Source organism: Hypanus sabinus, chromosome 30 (genome assembly GCF_030144855.1).
Source record: "Hypanus sabinus isolate sHypSab1 chromosome 30, sHypSab1.hap1, whole genome shotgun sequence".
In the NCBI taxonomy this organism is placed as follows: Eukaryota; Metazoa; Chordata; class Chondrichthyes; order Myliobatiformes; family Dasyatidae; genus Hypanus; species Hypanus sabinus.
The window spans coordinates 16,440,189-16,452,853 of record NC_082735.1 but is presented as its reverse complement, the minus strand read 5'-3'; the positions used below and the strand labels follow the sequence as shown (position 1 = coordinate 16,452,853).

The window sequence follows — 12,665 nt, the reverse complement described above, 5'->3', positions numbered from 1 at the left end:
ATGGAGTTCACCCACCATGTCCACACTATTCAGTGGATAGCCACTCATATGAATCCCATTGTCCAGCCCTTGGCCCCTAGCCTTCAATGTCAAGGCGATCAAAGTGTTCATTAAGACATTAATTAAATTCTGTCAGAAACTCTGTTTCTAATACTTTCTCAAGTAGTACTTCCCAAATACTCATTACGCTGTGGCTGAAAACGATCCCTCCCCAATCCTTTCTAAATCTCTGACCCTAAACCCATGTCCTCTGGCTTTTTTCTGTCTCTAGTATGGGGAGGTTTCCTTAAATCTTCACCATTTCTACCCTTAGAGTTTTATATACCTCAGTCATATTACCTCTTAATCGTTTCTCTTAGCCTGTCTAGTCTTCCCTCATAACCAAAATGTTCCATCCCAGGACAACATTCTGGTAAATCTCCTCTGCACCTTCACCAGCACTAACATATTTTCACTATAGTGAAGTCATCAGAGCAGCCCACAGCACTCCATTTGAGAACAGACAAATGCTTTACAAAGCTGGAGTACAGCATCCTTGTTCTTGTGTGCTGGCTAATGCAGGCCTATATCCCACATGCCTTCTTAACTTAGTTATCTACCTGTCTTGTCACTTGCAAGGATTGCAAAGACTTTTGGACTTGCACACCAAGGTCCCTTTGTTCCTCAGTACTCCTTGGAACATCACCATACATGGCATACTATATAGCTCAGCCTTGTCACTACTAACAAAGTTCATCACCTCACATTTATCAGCACTAAACTTCATCTGCTGCTGCTTAGCCCATTCTTCCAAATGTACTGATCATGTCTCCTACATCCAGATCCAAGTTATTCATATATTTTATAAATAGCAAGAGTCTCAGCACTGTAAGGCACTAGTGACAAGGATTCCATCACAAAAAAAAAAAAAATCCTCTACTATCATTCTCTTTTGTTTCATGTCAGGCAAGTTTTGGATGCAGTATACTAACTTGCCGTGGATCCCATTATCTTGACGTTTGGATCAGTATCGTAAGTGGAACCTCTTCATAGGCCCTAACAAAATCCTTGCAAGCTACAGTTAGTGCGCTCCCTTCATTTATACACCCATTTACCTCTTCAAAAAATTATCAGATTGTTCAGACAGAATCTACCCTTGACAAAGCCATGCTGGCTATTTCTGGTTAGCCTTTGTCTCAGTAAATCTGTCTCTCGGAAACTTTTCCAATAAATTCCTTCTTCGGATGCTTGGCTCACAAGTCTGTAATTGCCAGGATTTTCACTGCTGTGCTTCATGAAAGGGGTTTGGGAATGTTTGGTGACCTCCAGCCTCTGGTACCTCGCTTATGGCCATTGAAGATTTAAAGATCTCAACCAAAGACCCAGAAATCATTGCCCTTGCATTCCAAAGCAACCTGGGATAGATTTCACTCAGCCCTGGGGATTTATCTATCTTTAAGCCTGTTGGCCTATCATGTATCTCCTTTTTATTTTTGGAGACTAGAATCAGAATTTTATCTGCTCCCTCACTAAAACCTCAGTTTATTTAGTATATATCGGCAAAACTATTCATTTAGGACTTCACTTATACTTCCTGGTTCCACGCACTGATTGCCCCCATTATCCTTCATAGGCTCTGCCCATTTACATGCTATTTCTATATACTTAGTATATTTATAAAACACTTTGGCGTTGCATTAATTCTGTCCATTAGCAATATTTTGTGACTGCTCTTCCCTTTTTAAACACCTCCTTAAAACTTCTATACTCATGACCATCCTCCCTCCTCTTTAGTTCTCCATACAATGTTTCCCTTCTTCTCTATATTTAACTCAACACCCAGGGTTTCCTATACTTGTTGCTCCGGGATTACATTTTTACAGGGACATATTGGCCTGAACTTTCACTATTTCTCCTCTGATCTGCCTATTGGCAGCAAACAGCTGAATACTTCATTGATAATACTTTTTCTGGTAAATGATCACTGCAAACAATAGCCTGTATCTTCCCTTTGGACTTGGAGGCAATTCAATGCAGCAGACCAGAGAAGGCAAGGGGAGGCAGAGTCAAAGCAGGTGGAGACGAGGCAGTGGGACCATCACTGAAAGTGTGGAAAGACATGAGGTTCGATTGATTTAAGTGCTGGGCTAAATTGCAAAGATCAGGTACAAGGTGAGTTGGTACATAGAAAACCTGCAGCACAATACAAGCCCTTCAGCCCACAAAGCTGTGCCAAACATGTACTTACTTAGAAATTACCTAGGATTACCCATAGCCCTCTATTTTTCTAAGCTTCATGTACCGCTCCAGCAGTCTGTTAAAAGACCCTATCGTATCTGCCTCCATCACCATCACCGGCAGCTCATTCCACGCACTCAACACTCTGTGTAAAAGAAATTACCCCTGACATTGCCTCTGTGCCTACTTCTAAGCACCTTAAAACTGTGCCTTCTCGTGCTGGCCATTTCTTTAATGGGTTCTATTGAGTTTCTTTGTTTTGCAACTGCCTGTATGAACACAAATCTCAGGGTTATATATAGTATACATACTTTGATAATAAATGTACTTCAAAGCTTTGAAATCAAGAGTCCAGCTCTGAAAATCATGTGGTTTCAAGTTTACATACTATAAATATGATGAGGTTTTCAGCATCTATCATCCATTCCTTTAGTGAGTCCCAGACCCCTTCCACCCTCACAGCAAGGAAGAAAATGTCTTTGTCATCCTTCTAATTCTTAAATCCATTCCAACTTACAAGAGGGAAATTGAGGTGCAACTATACTTCAAAAAAAATATGGCAAGTCCCAACATGTTGAGTAAAATACTCACATTTTATCCAATTGCTTATTGACATCTTCATCATTTTCATAATCTTTACATAGCTGTGTGACCAGATCTCCATCAGTCAGAGTGAAAAGCTCTGAGTTCATTTTCTTGCCCCAGGCTGTATTGAAGCAACAAATCCCAATGTTTGGACAATGATTTAAGCACCAGGCCAGATTGAAAATGTGAGAATTTCAGGGCCAGTGCAGCTTGCTGCTACACAACATTTACTCAGCTCTGTATTGAACTGAAGTTATGGCTTTGTGTCTGTGGATGGACTCTCTTTCCTGAAATTCACTTCTGAATACCTTTTGCTTGCTTTTGTTGTTTGCACAATTTTTTTTCCTGCACATCAAGTGTTTGACGGTCTTATTTTCTTTTGGGTTTCTTTGTTTTGTAGTCTTCTATAACGAGACAAATATCAAGGTTGGATGAGGGGTGATTGATAAGTTCGTGCCGAAGGTAGAAGGAATCAATTTTAGAAAATCTAACGTATCTATGCATCCAAAAATTCCATAGATCTCTATAAGATCATCCCTCAGCAATTTTCACTCCAGGGAAAACAAATCCAGTCTAAGCAATCTCTCCTATTAATTTAAGTCATTCAATCCAAGCCACATTCCTGTCAACCTTTTTTTGCACCCTCTCCATATTAATCACATCTAACACAACTGTCAATTTGACGTCTTCCTCCTTGAAGATCTATATGCTTCCCCCTCTCCTTCCACCTAATGAGCTGTTGCCCCATTCATTAAATCCACCCTCTCCACTTTTAATATGGCTGTTCAAATTCTAGCTTTGTTTACTATTTAAATACCTGTCTTCCTATTTCTGCCCCTTTTTTCTTTTTTTTTATTACATTAGCATTCGATGCTCTTAAAATTCTCATTGTTTCATTTATGCTTACACATCTACCTTGAAATGATTCTGTAGTGAATAGGTATTTTATTGAGCATGGCGTAGTATATATGCAGCACTGTTCTTCGTATACATTATACATAAGTCCAGCAAGCAATTAATTAGACATTAGTCCAAAAAGCATTTAATTCAATTTAATCTTTTTTACTATTGACTGAACTTAAAATAGCAATGCAATTTCTAAAGTTATGTAGACAAGATTTGTATGTTAGTTGACTTTGGATACATGGAATGAATAGAATGTATCAGTCTTAGATTATCTAATATCCTGTGTATTATCATAATAAACAAGCCATTGGGAGGCTTCAATTTCTGAGATTTGTGTGTTGTTTACAAGGCCCAGTATCCCTAACCACCCTTGAGAAAGCCAGGTTCCTGAACTCTATTTTGATTCTGAGGAAGATACTCATGCAATGCTGCTAGAGTGGGGATTGTAAGAATTAGACCCAGAGACAATGAGAGACAGCGATATATTCACAGGTCAGGATGTTGTGTGACCCAGAAGAGAATTTGCAAACAGTAGCTCTCAAACATATGCGGCATAAACCTACTGACAGAAGAAGTAGAGGTCTGTGTTTTGGAGATGCTGCCTGACTAAGCAAGGAGCTGCAGTGTGTTTTGTAGATGGCTACTGTCAGGGTAACACATGTTTAGAGCTGTCATTGTGGTACCAAATAATTGGTTTGCTTTGTCCTGAATGAGAGTTGTTGGCGCTTCACTCATCCAGTCAAATGGAGAATATTAAACCGCATCCTGGAAATGGGCATTGAATGGGATTTCTTCAGCCATCCACAAATAATTCTTTTGATGGTCCACTGCTGTTTCATAATTCTATTTCACGGAAGACCTACTATGATGTTCACAGTAGATTAGGCTTTATATACTTAGTTCAAAAATAACACAAGTAGAGGGAACCATGTAACGCACTGCAAAAAAAAAAGCCAAGAGATTGAAATAATATCTGCTTCAATAGACAATAGACAGTAGGTGCAGGAGTAGGCCATTCGGCCCTTCTAGCCAGCACCACCATTCATTGTGATCATGGCTGATCATACACAATCAGTACCCCGTTCCTGCCCTCTCCCCATATCCCTTGACCCCGCTATTTATAAGAGCTCTATCTAACTTTCTCTTGAATGCATCCAGAGACCTGGCCTCCACTGCCTTCTGGGGCAGAACATTCCACATATCCACCACTCTCTGGGTGAAAAAGTTTTTCCGCATCTCTGTTCTAAATGGCCTCTTAAACTGTGGCCTCTAGTTCTGGACTCGCCCATCAGCGGGAACATGCTTCCTGCCTCCAGTGTGTCCAATCCCTTAATAATCTTATGTTTCAATCAGATCCCCTCTCATCCTTCTAAATTCCAGTGTATACAAGCCCAGTCGCTCCAATCTTTCAACATATGACAGTCCTGCCATTCCAGGAATTAACCTTGTGAACCTACACTGCACTCCCTCAATAGCAAGAATGTACTTCCTCAAATTTGGAGACCAAAACTGCACACAATACTCCAGGTGGGGTCTCACCAGGGCCCTGTACAGCTGCAGAAGGACCTCTTTACTCCTATACTCAATTCCTCTTGTTATAAAAGCCAGCATGCCATTAGCTTTCTTCACTGCCTGCTGTACCTGCATGCTTGCTTTCATTGACTGATGTACAAGAACACCTAGATCTCATTGTACTTCCCCTTTTCCTAACTTGACTCCATTTAGATAGTAATCTGCCTTCCTGTTCTTGCCACCAAAGTGGATAACCTCACACTTATCCACATTAAACTGCATCTGCCATACATTTGCCCACTCACACAACCTGTCCAAGTCACCCTGCATTCTCATATCATCCTCCTGACATTTCACACTGCCACCCAGCTTTGTGTCATCAGCAAATTTGCTAATGTTACTTTTAATCCCTTCATCTAAATCATTAATGTATATTGTAAAGAGCTGCGGTCCCAGCACCGAACCTTGCGGTACCCCACTGGTCACATCCTGCCATTCGGAAAGGGACGCGTTAATCACTACTCTTTGTTTACTATCAGCCAGCCAATTTTCAATCCATGTCAGTGCTCTGCCCCCAATACCATGTACCCTAATTTTGCCTACTAATCTCCTATGTGGGACTTTATCAAAAGCTTTCTGGAAGTCCAGGTACACTGCATCCACTGACTCTCCCTTGTCCATTTTCATAACTGGAACCAGTCCTAATTAAGGCTCTCTGCCTGAAATGTCAACTGTTCACTCTTTTTCATAGACGCTGCCTGGCCTTCTGAGTTCCTCCAGCGTTTTTTGTGTGTTGCCTTGGATTTCCTGCATCTGCAGACTTTCTTACGATTGGAGTAACTCAGTGGGGAGGAAAGTAGACATTGACATTTCACATTGTTGCTCTTCATCTGATCTGAAAGATAGAGCAGAGATTGTGAGTACAAACATGTGAAGAGAAGAGCTGGAATAAGAACATAGAAGCAAAAGGTGGATCCAGTTGAGGATGGCAATAGGCAAATGGAGGAGTGGAGAGCTGCAATAGCAACTAAAGCTGGGAGTCGCTAGGTTGTGATACCAATGGGTTTCACACAATGGAATCTCATAGGAAAGGAAATTGGTGCATGGAATTAAGTGAGGGAGGTGGTCTGGGTAGATGGGAATGCTGATGAAGGGCTGTAGTGCATTTAATATTTCAGTAATATTTGCCTAACATTGTAATATATGATGTTTGATTAAGAAACACACACAAAATGTCTTAGTCCTGATGAAGGGTCTCGGCCTGAAATGTCGACAATGCTTCTCTTTATAGATGCTGCCTGGCCTGTTGTGTTCCACCAGCATTTTGTGTGTGTTGCTTGAATTTCCATCATCTGCAGATTTCCTCCTGTTATGTTTGATTAAGCCTTCTTTGTTTACATAATTCATAATGTGTTATATATAAGTACATGAATGGAATATGTCATTATGCCGCCACTCCATAAGTGAGCGACTCACTATAGAAAAAATGATTAACAAACCTAAGTAGACATGAATCCTGGCCACTGTGTTTTTCTTTCAATTAGTTTCAGGATTTACAAAACATAACAGTGATCATCAGGAAGTTGCAAAGTGAACCTGAGATGACTGCTGACCTATTGAAGTGCACCAGTTATTTTTTCGGAAGAGGTGAGAGATATTCAAGTTTTAAAAAAGAGACAGAAAATAGATGAAATTAACAAGGAATGTTTATGGCCTTGGGTTCAGTATGAGTGAATACTGAATGATAATAACAATTTATTTTTATAAAAGCAAAAAGTTAGATGGGTTTGATTACACAACAGATAACAGGATGATGTATACTGAATGAATTGAGCAGTATTTTGAAGCAAAGAAAATAGCCTATGAAAAATGAGTACCAGTGTTGTTGAGTGCATATAGTTGAGATGCTTTCTCCACTGAGTTGGAGTTTAAAGCTCAGCAGGGAGGAGTGTTGTGTATTTAATATTTCAATAAAAATATTTAAGTAATCGTGCATATATATTGTTCGATTAAGCATTCATGTACATTTAAATAATTTCAAATAATTAATTATGGGTTATATGTAACCCATAGTTGTATTATGTAATATACTTTACATATTTGATTTGAGATGCATATCCAGTTGGAATTTATAGCTCAATAGTTGAGTGGTTCAATAGTTGAGTGGTTCCATTTAATATCAGAGAATGAATACAATACACAACCTAAAATTCTAACTCTTCACAGACAAGTAGAAGAAATATCCCAAAGAATGAATGACATAAATAAGAGCTTGAAAGCCCACTGCCCCCTTCAGCATCAATCCTCCTCTCCCCCTCCTCCCACCTATCGTAGCAGAAAACATCAACATTCCCACCACACAAGCAAAAGCAAATCTCCAAAAAGAAACCATGGTCAACCTTCCATCAAAATCTACTGTTCATCCCAACAGTTCAACATCCCTCAGGCTCTGTCTCACTAACAAGGGAGAGACAGATATTGTTCCTTCCGCAGCAAGAGCGGAGACAGTCACCATTTCAGTGTCACAGTCAGTAGCACCACTTTGATTCTGAGTTCCCCCTATACAAGAATTGGCAGAGAACTCTCACTCAACTTCAAAATGGTGCAGATGTTTCCAGCATCTCAATGTCCTGACACTCCACGATGCTTCAGTTCACAATCCTGGTGAGAAATCGGGTCCAAAGCACCACATTAGGCCACAGCTCGGTCTTCCAGGCCACTCCTGGAAATATCGAAAATGCAGCCGATCCACAAGCTCCAAGAATGGGAACATGCCGCCATGCAGAATCAGAGTTTGAGCGCAGCTGTAGATTATAGACTCTGATAGGACCCCAATCGCCTTGAAAGGAATAGAGACAATAGAAGAAAAATAATTTAAACTGTTCCATTAATGGGCTGGGAGAAGACACATTCTGGCGACATCTTTAGCTCCACCTCCTACTAGGAGTGTGGTGTTTTCAATATTTCAGTAACATTTGAATAATATTATAAATCTACTTTTGATTAAGCATTCTTTGTTAACATAATTCATTATGTGTTATATGTAAGAAGTACATGATGGGCATATGTCATTATGCCAACATGTCATATGTGAGTACCACACTAAAGAAAAAATGGAAAATAAACTGTGTAGACAAGCTCCTGTGTTTCTCTTTGCATTAGTTTCTAAAATTTTAAAACTAACAGGGGTAACCAAAAGGAAATCTGGAGTGATAGCGAATGAGATAGAGTGGAAGGCAAAGAAACAGGGATATGGAGGCTATGATGAGTGCAGGAAGACCTCGGTGGATGAGGAGGAGAGAGAAATATGACGGGGGGGGGGGGGGTGCGCAGTTTACCAGAAGTTAGAAAATTAGGATCATGTTTAATATCACCAACATACGTCATGAAATTTGTAGTCTTTATAGTGTTCAAGGGTTCAATATCCATTCAGAAATAGGATGACAGAGGGGAAGAAGATGTTCCTGAATCATTGAATGTGTGCCTTCAGGCAATTCAATGTCCATGGCATTGGGTTGTAGACTATCCAGATGAAATGTGAGGTGTTTTCCCTGTAGTCTGCATTTGGTCTCACACTGTCTGTGGAGAAACCAAGAATGGGCATGTTGGCAGGGAAATGGACAAGGAAATTAAAATGGCTGACAACTGGGTGTTCCAGGAGGCTGCGGTAAACAGGGTGCAGGTGTTCAGTGAATCATTTGCTCTCTGTGCACTTTTCTCAGTGAAGGGGCCACATCAGAAGCACAAAATAAAGCTGGAACATTTCCTTTATTCTCTGCTCTTCTCCTCTCTCAAACAGAACAAGCATAGAGGTCCACTGGTCCTTGCCTCCTATTCACCAGCCTATACATCCAGCACATTATCTTCACAATTTCCACCAAATCCTTTCCTTTTCTGCTTTCCACAAGGACCGTTCTCTCTCAAACTCCTGAGTCTTTTCACCACTCTCCATCCTTCTCTTTTTCTCCCTGGCAACAGCAGAAATGCTACTGCAATCTGCAAAATATGTACTGGGGAGAAAGTTAAGAGAGATTGAGTCTCCTAGTACTGCACAACCCAGTTAAGGAAAGCTTTAAATCTGTTTCTATCACGTTTCACTCTGTAAGAATTTTATATGTTTCAATGAGATTGTTCCTTACTCTTCTAAACTCCTGAAATTGAAAACTGAAACATTTGATACATTTCAACCCTGTAACCCCGTAATATGCCAGAATAAAGCACAAATGTCTAATAAAATACGAAGAATTTAATAACAAACTAACAACATATGGAGATCTAAACTGACTGAACATCAATTGTAAATTACAATCTGATTTTGCCAATTATAGTAAAGGGTTAATGTATGAGGGGTGTTTGATAGCTTTGGGCCTGTATTAACTGGAGTTTAGAAGAATGAGAGAGGAATCTAATTGAAACAATGAATATTGAAAAGCCTAGACAGAGTGGATGTGGAGAGGGTGTTTTCAGTAGGATATGGAGGTGGTTGAGTCTATGACCAGAGGGCATAGACTCAGAATACAAAGGACAGTCTTTTGGGTGAGGAGGAATTTCTTTAGTCAGAGCATGTTGTATCTATGGCAGCCATTGCTATGGATGGCTGTGGAGACCAAGTCATTGGGTATACTTAAGGCAGAGGGTCATAGGCTTTTCACTAATAAAACCATCAAAGGTTTCAAGGTGAAGCCAGGAGAATGGGGTTGAGAGGGAAAAATAAATCAGCTATGATGGAATAGCAGAGCAAATGATGGGCTAAGTGGTATACTTCTCTCCAGTGTCTTATGATTTATGAAGAAACTAAGCTGAGCTGGATGAAAGTGACCATGAAGCTGAGATTTGCACTGGTTTACCTTTGTCGCGTCAACTTGGTTTTTCTCTGAATCCCAGTGCATGTGACAAAAAGAAATAAATGCAAATCACCCCAATGCATAATTATATTGAGCTAGTACAAAGGGAAAAGTAATATCACAATGCAGAATATGTTGCTGTATTTACAGTGAAAGTGCAGTTCAGGGAAGAGCCATGAAAAGAGGAAAGCTCTTGGAGGAAAATCTTGCAAGGTTCATAAGTGGCCTTTATTAGGGGACAACATCCCATTGAATTTACAATTCCAGTTCAGCATATATATTGTTAATCATAAACACAAGGAATTCTGCAGATGCTGGAAATTTAAAGCAACACACACAAAATGCTGAAAGAATGCTAACTGCCTCCAAAGCACCTCAGTTCAGTCATGTCAAATTCCAGTAATTTTGTAGGAAGATTCACCACTGCTGTCCGCTCAAGAAGACTCGAAATGGCCATTGACAATGGGTCTTGCCAGAAAAGCAAGTTTCCAAGAAAGAACGTTTAAATTAGCAAAATTTGCACCTCTTCAATTTGCAGAGAAATCCTTTTTGATTCTGTGCTTGTTCAAGGGGTGAAAATAAGGTTAACCAACACTGAATTCAAGCCAGAGAAAAGTCCACTTGCTTGTTTGATATTGTGTGTAAACATCAATGAAATAAGCACCAATGTTGCTAGTTAAAAAACTATATGCATCACATAACATGCGCTTTATGAGTACCAGCATCTGTTAAATTACCTCCAGATTTAATCCTTGAACCATGATGGACTGCTGAACATATTTTAAAATAAATTTACACCTTAAGTGTTTTGATGTTATATAATAGCTCCAGTGCCATATGGAGAAAAAAAATAAAATGCACTTATAATGTAGAGAATTCATTACTTACACGTACATATTTTACACATTAATGCCTGATTCTATTTGAGGCAAGCAACTCAACTTATGTAAAGTATTGATGAATGTTGCTGACTGTACACAAAATAATGATTATTTTATGCCCACTGCAGGTTAGTGTTGCACTTCTTTAATATGCACGTTTTTTATATGACAACTAACTTGATATTTCAGCAGAAATAGTAAGCAACTAGCTTAAAATGAACGTTACTTTGCAGGTCCTTATTAGGCAAGGGATTAGTAGAAAGCAAGCGTCTTTCCAGTATGTCCTCATGTGTATTCAGATTCCTGTTTGAACTCACCGGCTTCTCTGTTTCATCAACACTAACTGTCTGGTTCGGGATCAAGCTGCTCTCTCCCTGGCACAGCAGTGATCAGGTATGGGAACAGGGCATCAGACCAGAAGTCCCTACAAAGAACTGTGAGAATGACCGCAAGGATCATAGGGAATTCTTTATCATTCATTGGGGACATTTATCAGAAGAGCTGCATACACAGGGCTTTCAGTATTATCAAGGATCCCACCCATCCATCCAGCATCCTCTTTCTTTCTATCATCAGGCAGAGAGTCCGATGCATAAAGACAGGAACAGTCAGGATGGGCCATTAGGCTTCGGAGTTTCATGCTGCATCAAATTCAAAGTGTCACAGGATAATTTGTACTGTATTCAACAATATTTAATTTATGCTCTTTACATTTATTATGTATGCGTAATTCACCTGCAGGTTTTATTTTTCCTTTCCTAAGTTATTGTTTGGTACATGTGTGTTATGTGCTCTGCACCCTGGTCCAGTGAAACATTTTCTTACATTTGTAAGGTTAGATGACAAAAAAAACTTGACTTGATTTGAAAATGATATGATCTATCAAAAGCACCCTCTGTTTAGTTGGGACTATGGACATCGTACATTCAATATGAAATGGGGCGTCGTTGCAACAACATGTTCAAATGAAACTGATAACTGATCACTTGTGAGTTGAGACAATTGAGAATTGTGGCTGTATGAGTAAGTACTCCCCCAAATGAATGCTGATCTGTTTAACCTCTGTTTAAAGCGTTCTCTTTAGAATCAATGCTTGAACTGCATAATAAGCTGAGTGAAGATTCAGTGTCAGGATAGATGTACTTATATGCATGCCCAAACTACATTAGAGCATGGACATTTCAATATTTTGATTTTTCCAAACTGTTACCAAGTCATAACCCACAAACAAGAGTTTTTGAGATGAATACAGGAACTAGCCCTTCATTCCAACTCATCCATGCTGAGTGAGATGCTTTTCTAAGCAATTCCATTTTGCCTACATTTGACCCATATTCCTCTAAACTTGTCCTATCCATGTACCTTTCCAAATACCTTTCAAACACTAAGACTTTACCTCCCTCAACCATCTCCTCAGGCAGCTTGTCCCACATGCATCGAGGGTCTCTCCCCTTTCACCTTAAACATATGATCTCCAGTTTTAGACTCACCTACACTGGAGAGGACATTACAATCTCCAGCCTTTGCCCTCTCAATCTTGAACTTATGATGTCCAGTTCTAGACTCCCTTAAATTAGAGAGGACTGTGATTATCTCCATTTTCTCCCTCTCAACCTTAAAATTATGACCTTTAATTTTAGACTCCACCAACTCTGTAGAGCACTGATTATCTACACTTATTAGCCAATAATTTAGTTTGTGGACCATTCCGTTTCCATTT

At 39.7% G+C, this 12,665-nt stretch overlaps 1 long non-coding RNA gene across 1 annotated transcript in view; it reads right to left on the bottom strand.

The window, feature by feature from the left end:
- Positions 1-3,743: 3,743 nt before the first annotated feature.
- Positions 3,744-12,665, bottom strand: part of LOC132383344 (uncharacterized) — a 46,745-nt gene continuing 37,823 nt past the window's right edge. Inside the window, exons 2-3 of the long non-coding RNA XR_009508631.1 lie at positions 7,814-8,059; positions 3,744-6,115 (exon numbers count right to left, since the gene is read on the bottom strand). This is a non-coding gene — a long non-coding RNA (uncharacterized LOC132383344). The remainder of the gene's footprint in view (positions 6,116-7,813; positions 8,060-12,665) is intronic.